We start from the raw sequence: 18,302 nt of genomic DNA, 5'->3' as shown, positions 1-18,302 counted from the left end.
ATAGCAGATACGCGAGGTAATCCCACCACTTTGGAAGACGGTTGAAATCTGAGGGAGCCGCGGGGGCGGAGCTATATATACCCCTACGTCCTAGTGGCGCCGGCGTGCGCGGCCCAAAATGACGTAGATAGGACACAAAAGTGTCTGAATTTTTCCTATGGAAAATGTCTATATAACTTACCGAGGATTCCCAGCCTGACAACGGGGAATATTCTAAGCATGTGAATCCATGAAAGATCCAATGCTGGAGAAATGTAAAACCAAATAAAATGGAAAAAAAAAAAAAAAAAAGTACTTGTGAAAGAGTTGGTTGGTAACTAACCCAGAGTGAACAGTTAAAAAAGTACTTCACTTGAATGTGTGATGTGCCATTCTGAAAAGTTTATATAAGGTTATTTTACTCACCTGGGAATTGGCTGTGACTCTTCCCCAAAAGTAATGATGCTGGTTTCACTTTACTATTCCTTTTAGGATATACATGTACGAGTGCCCCAAATGGGTCTTGCTTCCCTTGACTTGCTGTTAGCCTGTCTAGAAAAAGACAGGCTTAGATTATACTTCCCTTTAAATTGCTAGCAGCTCAATTAAAAAGTATATAGGTTTTACTTACCTCGAGTTAGCTAGGTGCCATCCCAAAATAAGTTAAACAATTGTTGCTTACCTTAATCTGTGTTCCACTGCAACTTTAATAGTATATTAAAACATTAGGGATTACGTGCCTAGAATAGCTGTGTGACATTCTTGTGTTCTTTAGATGTAGCGTACCTTGGTCTGTCTGGTGCAATCCTAAATTAGTGTAAAGAGTTCTTTCTGATCTTAGTTTGTGTTCAGCTGAAAAGCAAGTGCGTTTGTGTATTACGCCAAAGGGTCTTCCTCACCTAGTATAACTATGGGTTATCCTCAATAATAGATAGAGGTTTTTACTGCTCCTTCAAGGAGATTCACTATTCAGAAAAGTATATTTCTAAGTTGGTTTACTATGTGATTTTTTTTGCTGCGTGTCACTGCATAACTGACGGGTTCTACTACCCATGACTTACTGTAAAGTAATAAGAAAGTAACATATGCTTTTTACTCCCCATGAATAGGTTTGGCCTATACTAAGTGGTGTATGCTTTGGTCTGTGTACCTTCAAGCATTGTGTTGTGTTTTGTTTTAATAATGTGTTTACAACGCTATGACCAGTACTTACCCCAAGACTTAACTTGACCTATTTGCATTTATAATAAACCTTTGTTTTTTATGATACTTCTGGTTGTCAGTGTTTCCATCGAATCCCTGGTATACTACAGGTTCATTGTACTGTCCTAGAGCCCTCTCTCCCTCTTAAGATAAGCCTGGCTGTTTTGTCTACGCAACCATATACTCAGATGGTACAGCCTTATACTAAGAGTGGAGTCTTATACAGTCTCAGTTTAATGGTTTTGCTAAGCCCTTAGTTGGACGTTAGAAAAACTGTCTTAACAATATTCCTGGAGGGTTGATTTCACTTACTGTTCAATTGCCCAAGAGAACAAGTGTCGATGTGCTACACGAAGAACATTTTAGCATATAAAAGGCATAAAACACCCGTTTAATCTCTACCTGGCCGACTTACATTCTTGGGTTTTGCCAAATGTGCAGGTAACGCCAAAAATAGGAGCATTTAATATACTGTGGTTAGCATACGCGGATGACGTGATACTACTGGATCACACATTTATGGGCATAAAGAGGAGTGCAAGTGAAGTGCCTTTGCTAAGGAGCATGGGCTGGAACTAAACTATGATAAAACATAACATGTAGTTTGTTACTAATTATCCACAGTGGGGAGCGAACCAACAAGCCCCAGAGGGAGGGATAAGAGAGTAAGAACCAAAGTCCTAGAGTGAGGAGAGAGAGAAAGAGAGAGAAAGAGAGAGAAAGAGAGAAAGAGAGAGAAAGAGAGAGAAAGAGAGAGAAAGAGAGAGAAAGAGAGAGAGAAAAAGAGAAAAACAAGCCCCGGAGTGGGGAGCCAACCAAGAAGCCTGGAGAAAGAAAAGGCCCAAAGTTGGGGGTAATGAACTGAGAAACCCCAGTGTGGCAAGAGAGGGAGACATAGACAAATTCAGGTGCGGAGAGAGAACTGTTAAACCCCTAGAGTGGCGGGAGAAAAAGAGAACTGGCAGACTGGGGAACGAAGGGAACAACCACAGGGTGCGGAGCAACAAATAATAGAGTCCCAGTGCAGAGAGGGAAAGACTGATTGGGGAGCAAGACAGACTAAACTGTCCCAGAAGGAAGAAAGACAGACTCATAAATGGAAGTAGCAGTGTATGTACTATATATCGGAAGCTGTGAACCTGGGCCAAAACCAATGGTAAAGAGACTGAGGTGGAGGTCAGAAGCCAGCAGCCATCCCTTTCATTGGGCAATGTCCCAGAAATAAGTCTTGGTTGGTTTGTGCCAATTTTGTCTGTCTCCTAATTCTACCACACAGGGCAACAATAAAAATGTCCGATAGGATTCCAAGATGGCCAGCATCTGGAGAGCACTGCGAGTGATGCTCTCCTAACCCCCCGGGGCTAAATAGGCGTACTCCAAGGGCAGTTTCACCCTCCCTAGGCGAAGCTACAGGCGAAGGACTGTTGGTCAAGGTGACTGTTCACTTAGCTCTCCTCGATTGCAAATGGGGAGAGCGATTAAAAGCAGCTTCTGCTCGACGGGGATGGTAATGCCCAGACTGTGCCATCCCAGCAAGAGCGCTAGGCATTTAAATTAAGGGCAAGTGGAGTGCACAGTCTTCCCCCGACGCAGGAGCCCTAGCTCAAGCTGTACCGTTGAGTGCAAGACCTTCTACTGGTGTGGAGCGCAGGGAAAGGAGAAAGGTGGAGAAGATATCCCCGGTTCGAGGGCCATGCAATTGAGAGAGACGACGGGACTTCGCTGAAGCGGTAGACAATTAACAACACCCTGCGACACTCCCTGTGAGTACTGGAGTTGGAGGGGCCTCGCCCTGGATTTGTTTTGGAAGCGGTGGCCCATGAGGTGTTGCCGCAGTGAGGGATGCGAGAGCAGGCGGCACGCCCTCACATAGACCTCGGGAGCAGAGGCCCCTACCGGCGTATGAGAAGGGGACAAATTATAGGCATTTGAGACACCTGCTGGCTATTCATATAATTCGAGGGCAATAAATGCTCATTTAGGCTTGCACCTTAACATATATATCAGCGCAGGATATTGGGGGAAGCAGTGCTAAGTAGCGACGGTGTACCTCGGAATTCTACAGAACCTTTAGGAGGACTTTAATACTATATTTGACTCCACTCTTTAACGTCTTTGGGAGAGTGGGAAAAATCACCAGACTATGGAAGAAGCGAAGGTGGTCTTGCTTACCAAGGCAGGTAAGGATCCTTCGGTGTGCGGGTCGTACAGACAGATTACGCTAATTAATGTGGATGCTAAGATCTATGCAAAGGTTTTAGCAAACCTTCTAGATCAGAAACTCCATCGTTTAGCGAGTACAGACCAGTCAGCGCTCATCAAAGGTAGGTAAACAAGTGACATCACCTTATTGAAAAAGCGAATAAGAAAGATCCCTCCATCCTTCTTGCCCTGGATGCCAAAAAGGCTTTTGATAAGGTGGAATGGCACTTCTTGTTTTCTCACAAAGAAGAAAATGGGCTTTGGGCAGAACATTATTTCTAAGATCAGAGTTAATTATCACTCCCCTTTGTTACGCTTAACAATATCAGCCCCCCCCCCCCTTTGTTAAAATATCAGCCCCTATTAATATTCAGAGGACCACAAAAGCAGGGTTGCCCCCTCTCACCAATGTTGTACGCAATCCATTTGGAGCCCTTCCTGGAGACTGTCCGAGCAAACGCTGCAATAGAAGGGATTTCGTTCGAAATAGGAGTACATAGAATTGCTGCTTATGTGGATGATATGTTGTTAACAGCACAATCCCCAGAAATATCTGAAGGCTTTGGGAGGGGAATTGCAGATATTTGGTGCGGTTGCGGGACAAAAAATTAAAAAAAAAACTCATAAATCGGAAGTATTACATTTGACAACTCCTATTGCCACTGAAAGGGTACTCGGAGGAACTTGCGCATAAATGGGCTCAGGGCGCCATAACATATTTGGGGGTATATCTTACAAAAACAATAGTCATTATATGCTGGCAATTATCCACCCCTGCCATAGAGCATAAAATCCATACTGGTGGATTTGGGCCCGTTGACCATTCCATTAATGTTTTAAAAATGGTGACCCTTCCACAGCTACTATACTATTTTACTGCCCTCCCAATTCAGGTCCCCCGCTTCGTTTGTTTGTACTATACAGAAATGTATTGGGAAGTTTCTTTGGAAAAAAAAAAAAAGAAAACGTGACTGGCAAGTCAGCTGATGAGGAAGCCTAGAAACAAAGGGGGGGGAATAGGGGAACTGGATTTTTTAGTGTACTTTCCGGCCTCACAAGTGCAAGTGATTAGGGATTGGTTGAGGGAGGATCGGGTCAAATATCTTGCCCCGATCCTCCCTCAACCAATCCTTGGAGGGACATGGACAGGGCAGTGGTAGGGGAGTTTAGCTGAGGTGTTATGGAAACCTAAAGCAGATAGACCCAAGAACAAGTATTGTAGTCAGTGGTGGGAGACTCCTGGGATGACTTAGTAAAGAGGGCATGAATTACTACCTTCCCGTCCCCTTTGACTCCTATTTTTGGCAACTCGCAGTTCTCTCTTGTGGAAAGTATGGGATTGTGAAAGTGGCAAGGAGGGGGTTGCCAGAAAATCCGGGATAAGGAGGATTTTGGACTCAATGAGGAGGAGAGGTTCAGATATAACCAAATAAGACATTGGGTGATGCAGGTCCCAATAAGGGAAGGGGCGACCTAAGCCCTGTCTTCATTTTAAATATACTGAGCAACAGATCCAGGAAATGATCACCTGGTAGCTGTAATTTGTTGGCAAAGCAGGGGGCACAACAGGACGAGAAGGTATATGCAGATCTGGGAAACTTCCGTTGGTCAGCCAATAGAGAAGGAGGAATGGGAGAAACTGTGGGGTTGTAGCCCTAAGCTTACACGGTCCTTCCAAACTCAAGAAATCTGGTTGAAATGAATGGCACCTAACCCTGATTAGGATCTATGGCTCAACCTCTAGGATGTGTTGGAGACAATTTGGCAAGTCATATTTGGTGGCAATGCCAGCAGATTCAGGGGTATTGGGGAGCCATCTCAGAAGCGATGGAGGCTGCACTGGAGATAAGGTGTGGCGGTAATAAAGGCCTTGTGCTTCTTTACTTTTGATTTGTATTGCGCAGTCCATAGACCCGTTGGTTTGAGGGTGCACAAAAACAAAACAAAACAGTGTGGGTAGGCGCTATGGGGCAAGTCTCTTAGGTCTAGGGGTGAGTTTAGGCAAAGAGGTAGGTTTTTAGTTTTCTCTTAAAGAGATCTGTGGACTTTATACACCCAAATCCATCGGCAAATCATTCCAGGCTTTAGGGGCTGCAAGGTGAAAGGCACCCTTTGAAGCTTTCACGGTCCGACATCTAGGAATATTCCATTGTTCCCGATTGTTGGATCTCAACTCTCCTTTGCGTTTTTTTCAGTTAAGAGCTCCCGGATGTAGGCAGGCATAAGACCCAGTCTACATTTGTGTGATGGTAAGCAGTCGGAAGCTATTTCTTGATTTGACAGGGAGCCAATGCAGAGCGAGCCTCTCAGCTGAGATATGGTCTCTTCTTCCGAGACCAGCCACTGCACGCAGTGCCCAGTTCTGGTCAACCTGAAGTCTATTGCAGTCTTTTTTATTAATACCAACTAGTAAACCACCACAGTAGTCCCATTTGTCCCCCACAAGAGAGAGACTTGATATAGTAGGTAGTAGAAGAGGATACCGGGCTCCCCACATGGGCAGTCATACTTAGATGTTGATCGAAAAGGACTCCTAAAGTCTTGACCTTCTGTACAGAGTTACCAATACAAAAACCTTCATAGGCAGCGCCAAGTTTCTTAATCATGCTCAGGGTTCCGATCATAAGTAGCTTGGTCTTTTTCCTATTCAGGGCCAGATCATTACAGACCATCCACCTTTCAATAACAGCATAAATTCTATTAAGCAGTGCTTCATCCGGATGGTAGATTCCACAGATGGGTATGACATATTGTGTGTCGTCCGCATAGTTTGTGAACATCACCCCCTCATGAACCAGAAGATCAAAGAATGGAGCAGCAAAGATATTGTACAAGCAGGGAGAAACACAAGCCCCCTGTGGGACTCCATATTTCAATGCAGTAGGTGGAGCTACTGCCTACTCAAAGAAAACTCTGCTCCCACAGTTATTAAGAAAGGATGATGTCCACAGGACCGCTGCCTGCGAGAAGTTGGCAACCTCCTTCAACCTGGTGACCAATATGGAATAGTCCACTAGGTCAAAGGCCGCCGACAGGTCCAGAAGCATCAACAAAGAAGCTTCATTCCTATCCATCCAGTCCATGAGCCTGGCTTTAAGTTCAAGTAGCGCAGTCTCAGTCCCGAATTCGTCTGAAACCAGTTTGGTGACCATTAAGGATGGGGAATTTGTATGCCACAAGGTCTAAGATTTTTAATAGGAAAGGTGTGTTGATGATGGGCCTGTAGTTGAGAGGGCAATCAACAGGTAACCCAGGTGTATTCTTTTTTTTTTTTTTTTTTTCGGGTCTTGAGGCACCAAGCCCTCCATAAAAGAGAGGTTGATGAATTTACAAAATCACTTCTGGTAGCCTAGGATGGCAGGTTTTGATTATGACCGCTGAGCATGGGTCGCCCAGACACTCGGTGGCCTTCAGCTGTTCCACTATGATGCTTAATTCAGCGACTGTTATAGCATTAGAGCGGAATTGGGGGATAGAGGTGCATGGGCCTGAAGCCCTAGCAAGAGCTACTCCTACTGCTATAGTTTGCCCAGCTTTCTTTTTTTCGATCTCCACCATGATCTTATCCAACTTGCCCTGCATGGCGTCTTGTATTGCAGAACACCAGTCTACATTCTTGAGTAAATGAGAGCAGTCATGAGGGTGGGGGTTGTGGGTGAGTAGTCTCTTGCTCTTTTAGAATCTGGAATAGCTCTTGAACAGCCGATTAAGCATTCGGTATTCTGGTGTTGAAAGAGTTTTTTTGTTGCTTCGACTATCGCCAGTCTTGACATTTTGGCAGCTTCTTTATAACCTGCTAGCGCAGGAGGCGAGGGATTGAGCTTCCATTTATATAAGTGCTGGAGCTTTGAGCTTTTTTTTTAGCTCAGGTGAAAACCATGCGTTGTTTTTACTCATGTCTTTGCATTTTCTCAGTTTTACTGAAGCGAAGGTATTTGAAATATTAAACAGATTAGTAGAGAGCAGTTTTCCCAATTCGTCAGAGGAGTTCTAGTCTAAAATAGCAGCCAACTGGCTTAAGGGTTCGATTCGCTCCAATGAGATATTCTTCAAGGCTTAGTTCCGCCCTTTTCCGGTTTAATTTTCGTGGGAAATTGCATCTGAATTTTAAAATTGTATGAAAAAATGGTCAGACCATGGGACACTTGTATTTCCCTGGTGAGAGCCTTCAAAGTAGAACCCCAGTCAAATGTATGCTGGGACTGGGACCCGGTCTGAGTGATTCCCTTACCAAAGCGAAACGTAAACCTTACGCGATATTGGCGATGGCCAGAGCAAAGTGGAAGTCAAATGATCCTCCATTGGAACATGAATGGGGGGCAAGGTTTAGAATTTTGTGGCCATAGAATGGATGTCCTACTCATTACAAGGAGACCAGCAGGTTTTTTTTGGCAGACTGAGCATTGGTATTGGACCATCTTCAGAAAGGGGCATGAGGAGCTTGGTGCCCGAGACGTATGAGACTTTTGGGACTAATATAACACCGCCCCAATCATGGCATCAGGTCACCCGACCAGCAAGACTCTGGGAAGGAAATGTCGAACTATTTGCAGGGTTAGGTAAGGGGGTGCTAGATATTGGGAACTGGAACTATACAGAATGTGGAAACTGTTGGTTCATGCTCGGACTCGGGAAAGGGGGAGGAGGGAGGAGTGGGGCTTTGTTTTTTCTTGTTTGAAGAAAAAGCTAATACAAATTTACATTTAAAAAAAAAAAAGTCTGACACAAAGTCCAATATTCTTTTCAATTTTCCTCAGGAGGACATTACTCGCAACAACATATAAAAAGCCTGTCTTTCTGAAAGTGAAGCTATTGCGATCTGTTTTTTTTGCTGTACTTTATTTTATTTAAAACACCCAATATACTGTGCCTTATAGACCAGAAGGGTAGTGGAGGTTTGGTTTGAAAAAAATACACATTTCACGATTTAAAAAAGTGCAACAAATAGTAAATAAATGCAGAAAGTCTGGTCAAAGAAATGGGGACAAAAGGTAAAAAACTAAAAGAACCAACAGATCAGAAAAGAAAAACCACCAAAAAGAACAAAGATATGTTAACCGGGAAATGCCAATCTAAAGAAAGATGTTGAAGGAATAAATATCAAAGAAGCAGGGAAAGAATTCCAGAGAAGCGGTTTACAAACTTTAGAAAAAACAAAGGGTGCACTAGTAAAGCGTACGGAAAAGGGAATAAACGAGGGGTCAGACAATCTACCGAGAAGGTAAAGAACAAGACTGGTAAGTAGATGGGGCAATAATTACAGGGTTCAAAACTGCTGGGAGCTCTTTATCTCCCGGACGTGGCCTTAAGATATCAACAGCAACCAGGCACTCATTCGGACTTGCTACCATTCAAAACATACCATTAACACCCAATGTTCGGTAATGTGTACGAATGAGCATTCTCCAGCATTGGATCTTTCAAGATCCACGTGCCGTTTGAATATTACCTAGGGAATCCTCAGTAACATTAAAGCAGTTTTCATTTGACTTTGAGAAAAGGCAGACACTTTAGTATTCTCTTAGTGTCGTTTTGGGTCAGCTGGCCCCATAGCCAATAGGCAGAATCTCCCTTTGGTCCTCCACCCTTGCTGAGCATCTTCAGTTTTTTTAATGCACGTTCTAGTGTTGGGAGTCCTTCAAAATTCTCCACTTCATTCAACGTTCTACATAACATCCTTGACTGCCATCTCAGGGTTGAGGCCTATGAAGGTTCTCCTTACCCCACTATGGCTGATTGTAAGGCTAAGAAAAATTTTAAAATGCGTGTTCCACCAGCCATTTGAAGAAGATCTACTTCGAGGACCAGCATGCCAAATGCCTCTATTGGCTGCATCCAGACCATGTTCGTAATTTGTGTTCCATCCGTCACGCCTTGCCAAACAAAACCCTCCAGGACTAAAACAGAAGGTTAATGGCTTGACTGGATGAGGGGAGTGTACCCTTTGACTATGCTTCTGTTTGGTTTCATTCTTGAATCCCCCAGTCGACCCTAAGAGCTTACCCTTCTTAAGAGGTCGAGGTCCCACGAGGAGTCCAGTGGGAAAAGGGTGAAGTGAGTGCAACCCACACTTAGACTGCCCCAGACAAAGCATTCAACATAAACAAGCACTCACATAATCAGATGTGCCAATGAAGGCCACAACAACTGCTTTATTAACGGCTCCAACACGTCCAAGTCTCTTCCTTCTTTCTTAAAGCATTAGTCATCAAAATCCTTGCAAATGAGGATCCCACCGACACCTTCATCGATGGATCATAAACACAGTGGGCCTCATTCACAGAGCATTTTCAAATGGGGGTTTGCCATTATAAAACGCATCTGTGAATTAGGCCCAGTATGTCTTTGTCCGCTCTGCCAGAGACCCCGTCAACCACACCATCACCGACAGACCCGTGCGACAGAAAATTACTGACAAAAACGTAGTTGGCGGCAGCAACCTTGTCAGAGGCAAAATCTTTAACTGTTTTCATGCCTCCTTCTGTCCGTGCACAGGCTTACTCCACTAATTCGAGCTTTCCTACCAGACATTGACACCTCACTTTCCCCGTTTCTTGTTGCTGGTCCTCACAAAGTACATCCATAGGACATTTTTTAAAATTCATCGATACTGATCTTGAGGGCCTGGAAGGAGTGTTTTCAGACAATGAGGAAGATCGGTGGTCATTGCTGCCAGCCCTGCCACCCGAACCACTGCCATTCATGCAGCCCCCCCCACCAAGTGCACAAAGACCTTCTCCCAGTCAAATGGAAGCACCCTGTCTGTCAATTGACAATCTGTCTATGTTACAGACTCTGGTATTGAAATTACAATCCAGCATCCCAGACGTTGCAAACATTGTGCAAGTTCTACCTGTTGACCTGCCACCTGCTCTGCCGCCTAAACTCCACAGCCGCATATCTCCATCAGCCCCTCGTCTCCCAGCAGGACTCTCAGAGATGGAATCAGAGGACAATGCTTCTCAGGGTGAATCTGTCACTCATACCGTTACATGGGCGAGTTTGACAACCTGGTGAACCTGACAAACCCCGCCCCTCCCCCCGCTCCTCCTATCAGGGATTCTCCAACCTGAGGCAATTGGTACATTCCATACTATTAGGATCAGAGTTGCCAAAACGTGCGATTTACTTTCTGAGAAACAGAGGAAAGAAAGTTTCAATGCATCAGTGCAGGGAACAGACATGGAAAGCTGTTTCAATTTCAGTGCTCCATATCAGAATCCAACTTTAGGTTGCCCTCGTACTGTAGCTAACAGATTCTTCCTAGCAATAGAACATGCTGTCCGTATAATAAACGGAACAGTAGGATGTATTCCTCGAAAGAATGGACCCAAGGAATCACCAGGCTACCTATGACACAAGAAAGAACCAGTTTAGACCAACCTCTTTTCGGTGCAATGAGAGTAGAGTCTACTTTAATCTGAACTAACATTAACAGATATGGACAGTTGAGATGTGTCACAACCTGATGGGTGTTCAAAACTGCAGTAGGTGTAGATTTTCCCCAACAGTAGCCTCCGAAACCTGCAATACACATGCCCTGCAGTTAGACTGGTGGGAGTGCACAGTACAAGTGGTGTAAATGTAATAACGTGAGTGCAGAGTCTTACCATGGGTTTATGAGTCAATGTCCTGAAGAGAGGCACAGTCGCAGCACCAAGAGGGATCAGACCCCAAAAAAAAAAAAAAACCTGTTCCTGATGGCACGAGGACTCGTAAACGGGAAGAAAGTCTCTAGACCCAGACACCTGTCTGACGGAACGCAGACACCTGGAGGGTTAACAGCCACACACCAAGGAAGTCTCTAGTACGTTATGTAGCGGTTAGAGGGGGTGCAGCTCCACACAACTTGATGCCAGGTCCATAGAAGACAAAACGGGTCGAAAAATGATGCGATGCAAGAACGAAGTCCAAGGGCGAGATGAGAAGTAATCCATGGTTAACTTTCAGGGTCGAGCAGGATCATAGGCAGGCGACTAAACCTTTGCGGGTAAACAAAGCAGGCAAGGAGCAGACAGAAAGAATGTCCAGAAAACAGGAGAGGTAATCCAAGGTAACAAGACAAACACACACTATCCAAACGCACTTCAGCCAAATTCAGAAGCACCGCAGCAGGTGGGGGGGTGCTCAAGTGCCCCGAACCATGTCACGTGATAGAAACGTGTCGTAAGCCAAGAACGCACGAACCAGGACGCCACAATCTCCATGGCAACTTCCAGGTATTGCCGTAGCGTCCTTCACTGTAGAAGTGACCGGCTCTCAGTGATCCGTAGCGGGGCAAGCAATGTCGTATATTTCTGTTTAAGGATGTGAATCAAGTGTGTGAACTGGAATCATGAGTGTGTGTTTTCCCCATTAAGAAATTTAGCTGCGCTGTTACCATCAGTGAGGGGTGACTTGGAAGCAGGGAAAGGGGCAGTCCCGACAGTACCCTCTCCCAAACAACGCCTCACCCGACGGGTAGACCAAAAATCCACTAAGACAGCCGGAGCATAGATATGAGCCGAGGGCTCCCAACTACGGCCTTCAGATCCGTAACCCTTCCAATCCACCAGATACATACAGACACCCCTCCTAACTTTAGTCAAGGATTCAGTTAACCTCATACGCGTCAGAACCAGAACCGCCAAGGGACGGTCACGTCTAAGTAGACTGACCGCCCTATGGACGGGCTTCAGCAAGGAAACATTAAAGACCGGATGGATCTTCCATGAATCTGGCAAGGCTAACTTCACTGCCACCGGATTAATAAAAGCAGCAATGACAAACGGACCCGCAAAACAAGGCAAGAGGGCTTTTCTGATCCGGCAAACGCAGGTTTTATGGACAACCACACCTTCATACCCGCCCTGGGCATCGCATTACGTTTGGTACGAGCCTGTGCAGCTAACAGATGCGGTTTGATAACGGCATGTAGTTTTGATAAGTCTTGGGCACAGGCAAGAGCGGCAGGGTTGCAGGGAGAAACTGTCATGATGCCTACCTCCAAGGAGCCAGGTCCGACCCAGCAACCCCAGAGGCAGGCATCATTTCCCCCAGGGGAGTGCCAGCGGGCCCAAGCTGGGTCCCTTTGGACGCAGTCCTGGCGCCTTAGGCGCCAGGCTCATGTTGGACCCCTGTCCTGGCGCCTTAGGCGCCAGGCTCATAAAGCTAGACATGTGTTCAAGTGTTTTAATGTGCACTTACCTGATGCAGACCATGCTGCCACATCCAGGCCCTCTTGAGGCCTGAATGGAGCTACTTTACCTGTGGGATTACTTTCCACCCGGGTGTGGTCGGGGAAGGATACATACCTGATCGGAGGAAGGATACACACTTGGAATTTCTTCCAAAGCTATTTAAAACACACCCGATCAGCAACTCACGCTTCGCGTTGTTCTGCTCCTAGCAGCTAGACGCTCACCGTGTCAGCTCCTGCATCTGGACTTCAGCCACGCCTGTCAGCATCCTGGGTCACCTGCAAAGGGAGACAAGAGACCTGACCAGCTAAATCTGCACCACGGAGACATCACCGACGATCCTGAAAGGGAAGACATTTTTTAAAAGCATTTCGTTACGATCGCTGCAGCGCTGCATTTCACTCACGTTTCCTGGGTTCCTCCATCTTCAGCAGCGATCATCCGGATACACAGCCACTTCCCAGAGCCTAGAGAAAAAGACAAGAATAAGAGGTGAGAGAAGGAAGGGAATAAGACTTACCTGTTGGGTCATTCCCATTTCATTTCGGGTCTTGCCGCTTCCAGGCATTTTCCGGACACCGGCCCCTATGGGGGGAAAAAAGACAAAGACATTGAATGAGCATATGAACTAACCTGCCATTTACTGGAACTGGAAGTTTCACTTCGGGTCGGCGCCATATCTCCAGCATTCCGAACCCCGGCCCCTAAGGGGAAAAAAGACATAAGCATTAGCGCTTGCTGCAAAAAGACAATGAACATTATTATTAAGCTTGGACTTTTGAACTTGCAGAGCCTTACCTGAATAGTCAAGCTTACCTGAACTCACATCAATCCTCAATCCAGTGAAGTAACTGGGTTTCAACGCGCCCCTGCATCAGAAGCAGGATGGAGAGCTCATCCTTCCTGACCCTAAGGTGAGACTTCACGGGGAATCGTGGAAGGGTATCGTGGAGGGTTGGAAGAGAGTGGAAGGCTTCAGCATAACTCACTCAGTAGGTAATACTCCATTTTCACGCACAGGGGAATATTCCTGCGAGCCGGAGAAGCCAGAGTAGAGGGCCCTTCCTGTTCATCTTCAGAGTCCTGCGCTTCACCATTGAAGAAGCATCAGCACTCGAAGCCAGACCTGCGCCTCCGTGGGAATCAGGTGAGCGTTACAGAAACCAAAGCTGGGACATGTAGGGCATGAGGAGGACGTCCATACAGAGCAATAAAGGGCAAACAGCCGGTGGCTGTATGCAAAGAGTTAATGTATGCAAACTCTGCCATCACCAAAGCAGAGAGCCACGAGCCCTGATGTTGGATCGTGAGACATCGTAAATACTGCTCCAGCATGGCATTCACACGTTCTGTTTGCCCGTCCATTTGAGGGTGGTAGGCACTGGCTGGAACACAAGTCCTTGATGCCTTTAGGGAGAATTCTCATAAATGTGCTAATTCCCTTCACCTTAGTGCACCCCAGCAACTTTGCTGGATTTTGAGCACTTGATTTGATCTGGAGTGAGTGCAAACCCCCCCCCCCCCTCCCCATGCTCTCATGTATTTTGATGTGTGTTCTTTGATTATGGGGTTTTAGACAACTCCATAGGCATCATCTTTTCATGTGCGTCACACAGCACCCTCAGTGCAGTGACACAGGGAAGCCTTTTAGGCTCTCCCAAGGTTTAAACACCCTCTCTGGAATAAACTACTGTTTCCTAGAGAATGTAAAGTTAAATTGACTTTACTAGTCTTTTTACATTCCTAGACCCAGCACACCCCATCTTATAATAGAGTGCTGGAGGGTTTACCTAGTATCCCCCATGTCTAGAAACACATGTAGCAGCTGTTTTACAACAAACTGCCATGATTGTTCCAGACCGCGAATACCGGTAGCATTAAATCGCAGGAGCCATGTTTTTCACCATTTCTTTTCGGAAAGGTCCTTCTAGAGTTTTTCTCTGTGCGCGAAACCAGCTTTGGTCCCTTTGTTCCTACGCCTTTGGCGGGCTTCAGGACTGAAGACCGCCTCTGGCGCCCGAGTGTCTGGGGTGGACAGAAGTGAGGGAGGTGCCCAAAACTAGATTCAAATGGCTGGCATGCAAAATATGGCTACCCTTGCAGAATTAGGTTTGATGCAGACAATCAATGGTTACTTTGCACAAATGGGATAAATGTAAGATACGGCTGACTAACATAGGAGGGCTAAAGGAAAGGTATGGCTACCGTACGCAAATAGGTTAAATCTGAAGCGTCAACCTTGCACAAGTAGGCTGATGCAAAATAAGGCTAACTCACAGAGACAGGCAGAGTACAAGATAAGGCCACCTTACACATATATCCCGAATGCAAGATAAGGCTACCTTACGCAAAAAGGCTAACTGCGATATATGGTTGACTAGCGCAGATGGGCTAAAACAAGATATGGCTAACTTAAGCTAAAAGCAAGGTAAGGATACCTTTACACAAATAGGCTAAATGCAGTATAAGGCTAACTTACACCAAATGGGTAACTGCAGAATATGGCAGACTAATGCAGATGGTCTAAATGCAAGATAAGGCTACATTTCACACAAATAGGCTACCTGCATGTGGCTCTATGATGTTAGGTAGGAAGAGTGATGGGGTTTTACTGGAGTGCAGTAATGGCTGTACTACCCACACAAACACATTATCAGTCACTGCTGGTTGACTGCGGCGGCTTCCCAAGCAAACACAGAAGCTGCTCAGTCAGGGGCTGCCCCCCTTTGCCTTGTCGCCCTTAGCCGAGGGATGCCCGGGCAGTGGCTGCCCTGAATGGGTGTCTTAAGAGGCCTGGAGGCCCAATCAGAAGGTCGGTGGGATGGAATTGGTGGCGGGAAGTCAGTGAGACCAGAAAGCAGGCTGCAGGGCGGAGTGAGGACCGGGAGACAAGCACGGATGTGCGCAGGAGGAAAACAAAATGTAAAAAAAAAAGGGTTGGAGTGTTTGCGGTCTATCGGAACACAAGTACCGCAAGCCTAGTGCTGCAAAGAGTAGTGGAAACAAAGAGTCTGAAATATGACCAAGAGAAAGGGATAAACAGAGGGCCAAAGCTATGAAGGGGACATAATCCTGAAGGGATAACCCTACCAAGGGAAAATTACCACGCATGTTTGTACAGAACCAAACTATGTGGATGCAAGGATCAAACAAACTTTACAAAGAGCCCCAGGAAAATAATCCCACAAAACAGGGAAAAAGCCCAATACATTATCCAAGAATTGCAAGCCTGAGTACAGAAGGTGGCTAGAGACTATTTGAAAGGAAGATATCAAACAAACTGAAAAGCAACACCGAACCCTGCTTCCCCAGGAGAAGGGAGTCATTCTCCTGGCCTTATTAGGTTTGAATAGTGCTTGGGCCAGATAGGATTGTTTTTTTGGACAGAGGACTCTTGATTTAGACATTTCCGGGGCAACTGACGAGCACCTTAGTTAACACCCTATAGGTATAGGGAGGGAAAGTCAGCCTTATTTAATAAACCTTTGTAAGAAATGTCTCAAAGCGTCCGCGTACGTCTTCTGACCCACCACACTATCCTTTTAGTTTAATTAAAGTCTATTTTTTATTGAACCTTAGTTTGACACATCTTTTTAGCACTTGTTCTGGATGCCTTCATGCTTGCCCACACCATACTGAAGAGTATAGAGCCTGCCCTCGGCTCACGCTACCTTAGGAGGTGAAGGACGTGTAACCGTCATGCTGTGCCTATTGCAGCTTTAGGAGTTAGATCACAGCTTTGTTAGTAGTAGAGTGGGGATGAACAGGAGTTTAGAAAGTACTACTCATCTCGTCACATGAACCTACTACAGTAACTTTCTGAACAGATTTTTCAACTGGGGTATGGGAGGGGGGTGTACAAACTAATATTTGCATAAAAAATAAATCCTAAAAAAACGTACACGTTCTTAATTGCATCAAGATGTCAACCTTTACATAATGATGTGCCAATTCTATTAAGACTGTTCACATGGGAGTCCGTTAGGGAGAATTCACAGAATGGCTAATTTCCGGTACCTAATGAGTCCCTCAGCAGCTTTGCTGGATTTCTAGGATTCATTATTTCACCAGGTAAGAGCGTGAGCCTTTTCTCACACTCTTACATGTGTTTTGCTGTGTGTAAACATGTTTCAGTCCATAGACTGGAGCCTCACCTACTCCACAGGCATCATCTTTTTACTGTGTGTTACACAGCACCTTCAGTGCAGTGACACAGGGTTGTCTTTTAGACTTCCCAACTCAGACTCCATTTTCTGGGACAGACTACCGTCTCCCAGAACATATAAAGTTACCATTAACTTTATTAGCCTCTGTAAAACCACAGACCCAGTACAAACCATCTTAAAAGGAGTACTGGAAAGGGTTAATACTCATCTCTTTTTGTTTGTTTCTCTTGGAGCATTATTTTGCTCCCTTTTCATCAAGACTTGGCTGGTAGCAGTCTTACCCTATTTTTCCTACCGTAGTTATCTTACATAACCTTGGTATTGTTTTAGGCTATCTTGGTAGCCTCGAACTTAAACCCGGATTACGGTTCCGGCTGGGTTTATTCGCCATTTCTTGTTGTAAAAGTCTTAATCGTGTTTTACTCTACGTGCAAAACCAGGTGTTGTTCCTTTGTTCACAGTCTTTTCGCGGGCTTCCTTAGGCACCTGTAGGTCAGGTGGGGGGGGGGGGGGGGAGGGGAGGAGGACAGGATGTGGGGGAGGGGTTTAGGACTCCCTGCACAGCCACCCTGATGTGTGATTGACAGCCAGGCTGTGTGAATGGGGGAAAACTGCATAAAAAGAAGGTCTCTGGGTCTGGAAAGGCAAAGTCGCCACTGGAACGAAAGAACTGACGAGGAGCTGACAGAAGAGGACCCCTACCATGACTGAACCGCCCGGTGAAGCCCTGCTGCAGGTCTGAATCCTCGAACTCCAATGACAGAAGATTCTCCAGGAATCATCTTCCCCTGAGCTGGTGGGACCAACCAGTTCACCCAAACGGCAAGCCAGGACTCTCTCTGGTCGAATTCGCTGTACAGAGCTACAGTGGGCCGGATAGCCAGGAAGGTCGGACCTTGCATGGGTTTTAATGAGCGCACATCATTTTATTTGTTGCTTTGCTCTGCTGCTGGTTTCTTCCCTGGGCAGTGCAGGACCCTCCAGTCTTCCTACTTCATGTCAGTCGCTTCAGGAACCATGAGCCGACAGGAACGCCCGCCTCAGCTACAGCTTCTTCTCCATTTAAAGGTACTGTGCAAAACCGGTTGTTCATTTCGTCCAGCCTCTCCAATCCGAGGGCTTGTCCTTCTCTACTCTATAAACTAACTTTTCTGCTGACCAACTTCGTCCGGAACTCAAAGTCTTAACTGCAAACTACCATGAGCTGTGTGATCTTGAGCAAAAGACTTTGGCCCTTACCCGGTTTGATTTGATTCCATCACTGTAGTTCCTCTTTCTAGATTGCCCTGCTTACTTACCTATTGGTGCTGGTCAATTTCTGCCCAACTTTGTCTTTCCCTCCCTTTCTGGAGTGCCCTTTTGCTCCCACTTCATTTGTGAGCTTAACTTGTCTGGAACCTATTGGAGTGGTCTGGTGTGGAGAGTGTTATTTTTAAACTGCTTTACTTTAGTGAAATGTTACACAACTGATGTGTAAATAAATGTATATTCTTTTACTCAGAAACCTTGAGTCAGTGTTTGTTTGAATCATAGTAATTGCTGTCCTTTGTGTAACTATTGATACTGCTCACTT

The 18,302-nt window shown here is 45.8% G+C and overlaps 1 protein-coding gene across 6 annotated transcripts in view; it reads right to left on the bottom strand.

Moving 5' to 3' along the window:
• The window catches only part of LOC138565399 (zinc finger protein 665-like), a 112,214-nt gene that overhangs the window by 43,632 nt on the left and 50,280 nt on the right, over positions 1–18,302 (bottom strand). The window lies entirely within an intron of this gene.

This window comes from Ambystoma mexicanum, chromosome 1p (genome assembly GCF_040938575.1).
Source record: "Ambystoma mexicanum isolate Mex_15411 chromosome 1p, UKY_AmexF1_1, whole genome shotgun sequence".
NCBI lineage: Eukaryota > Metazoa > Chordata > Amphibia > Caudata > Ambystomatidae > Ambystoma > Ambystoma mexicanum.
This window is presented reverse-complemented; position numbering and strand designations above follow the sequence as displayed.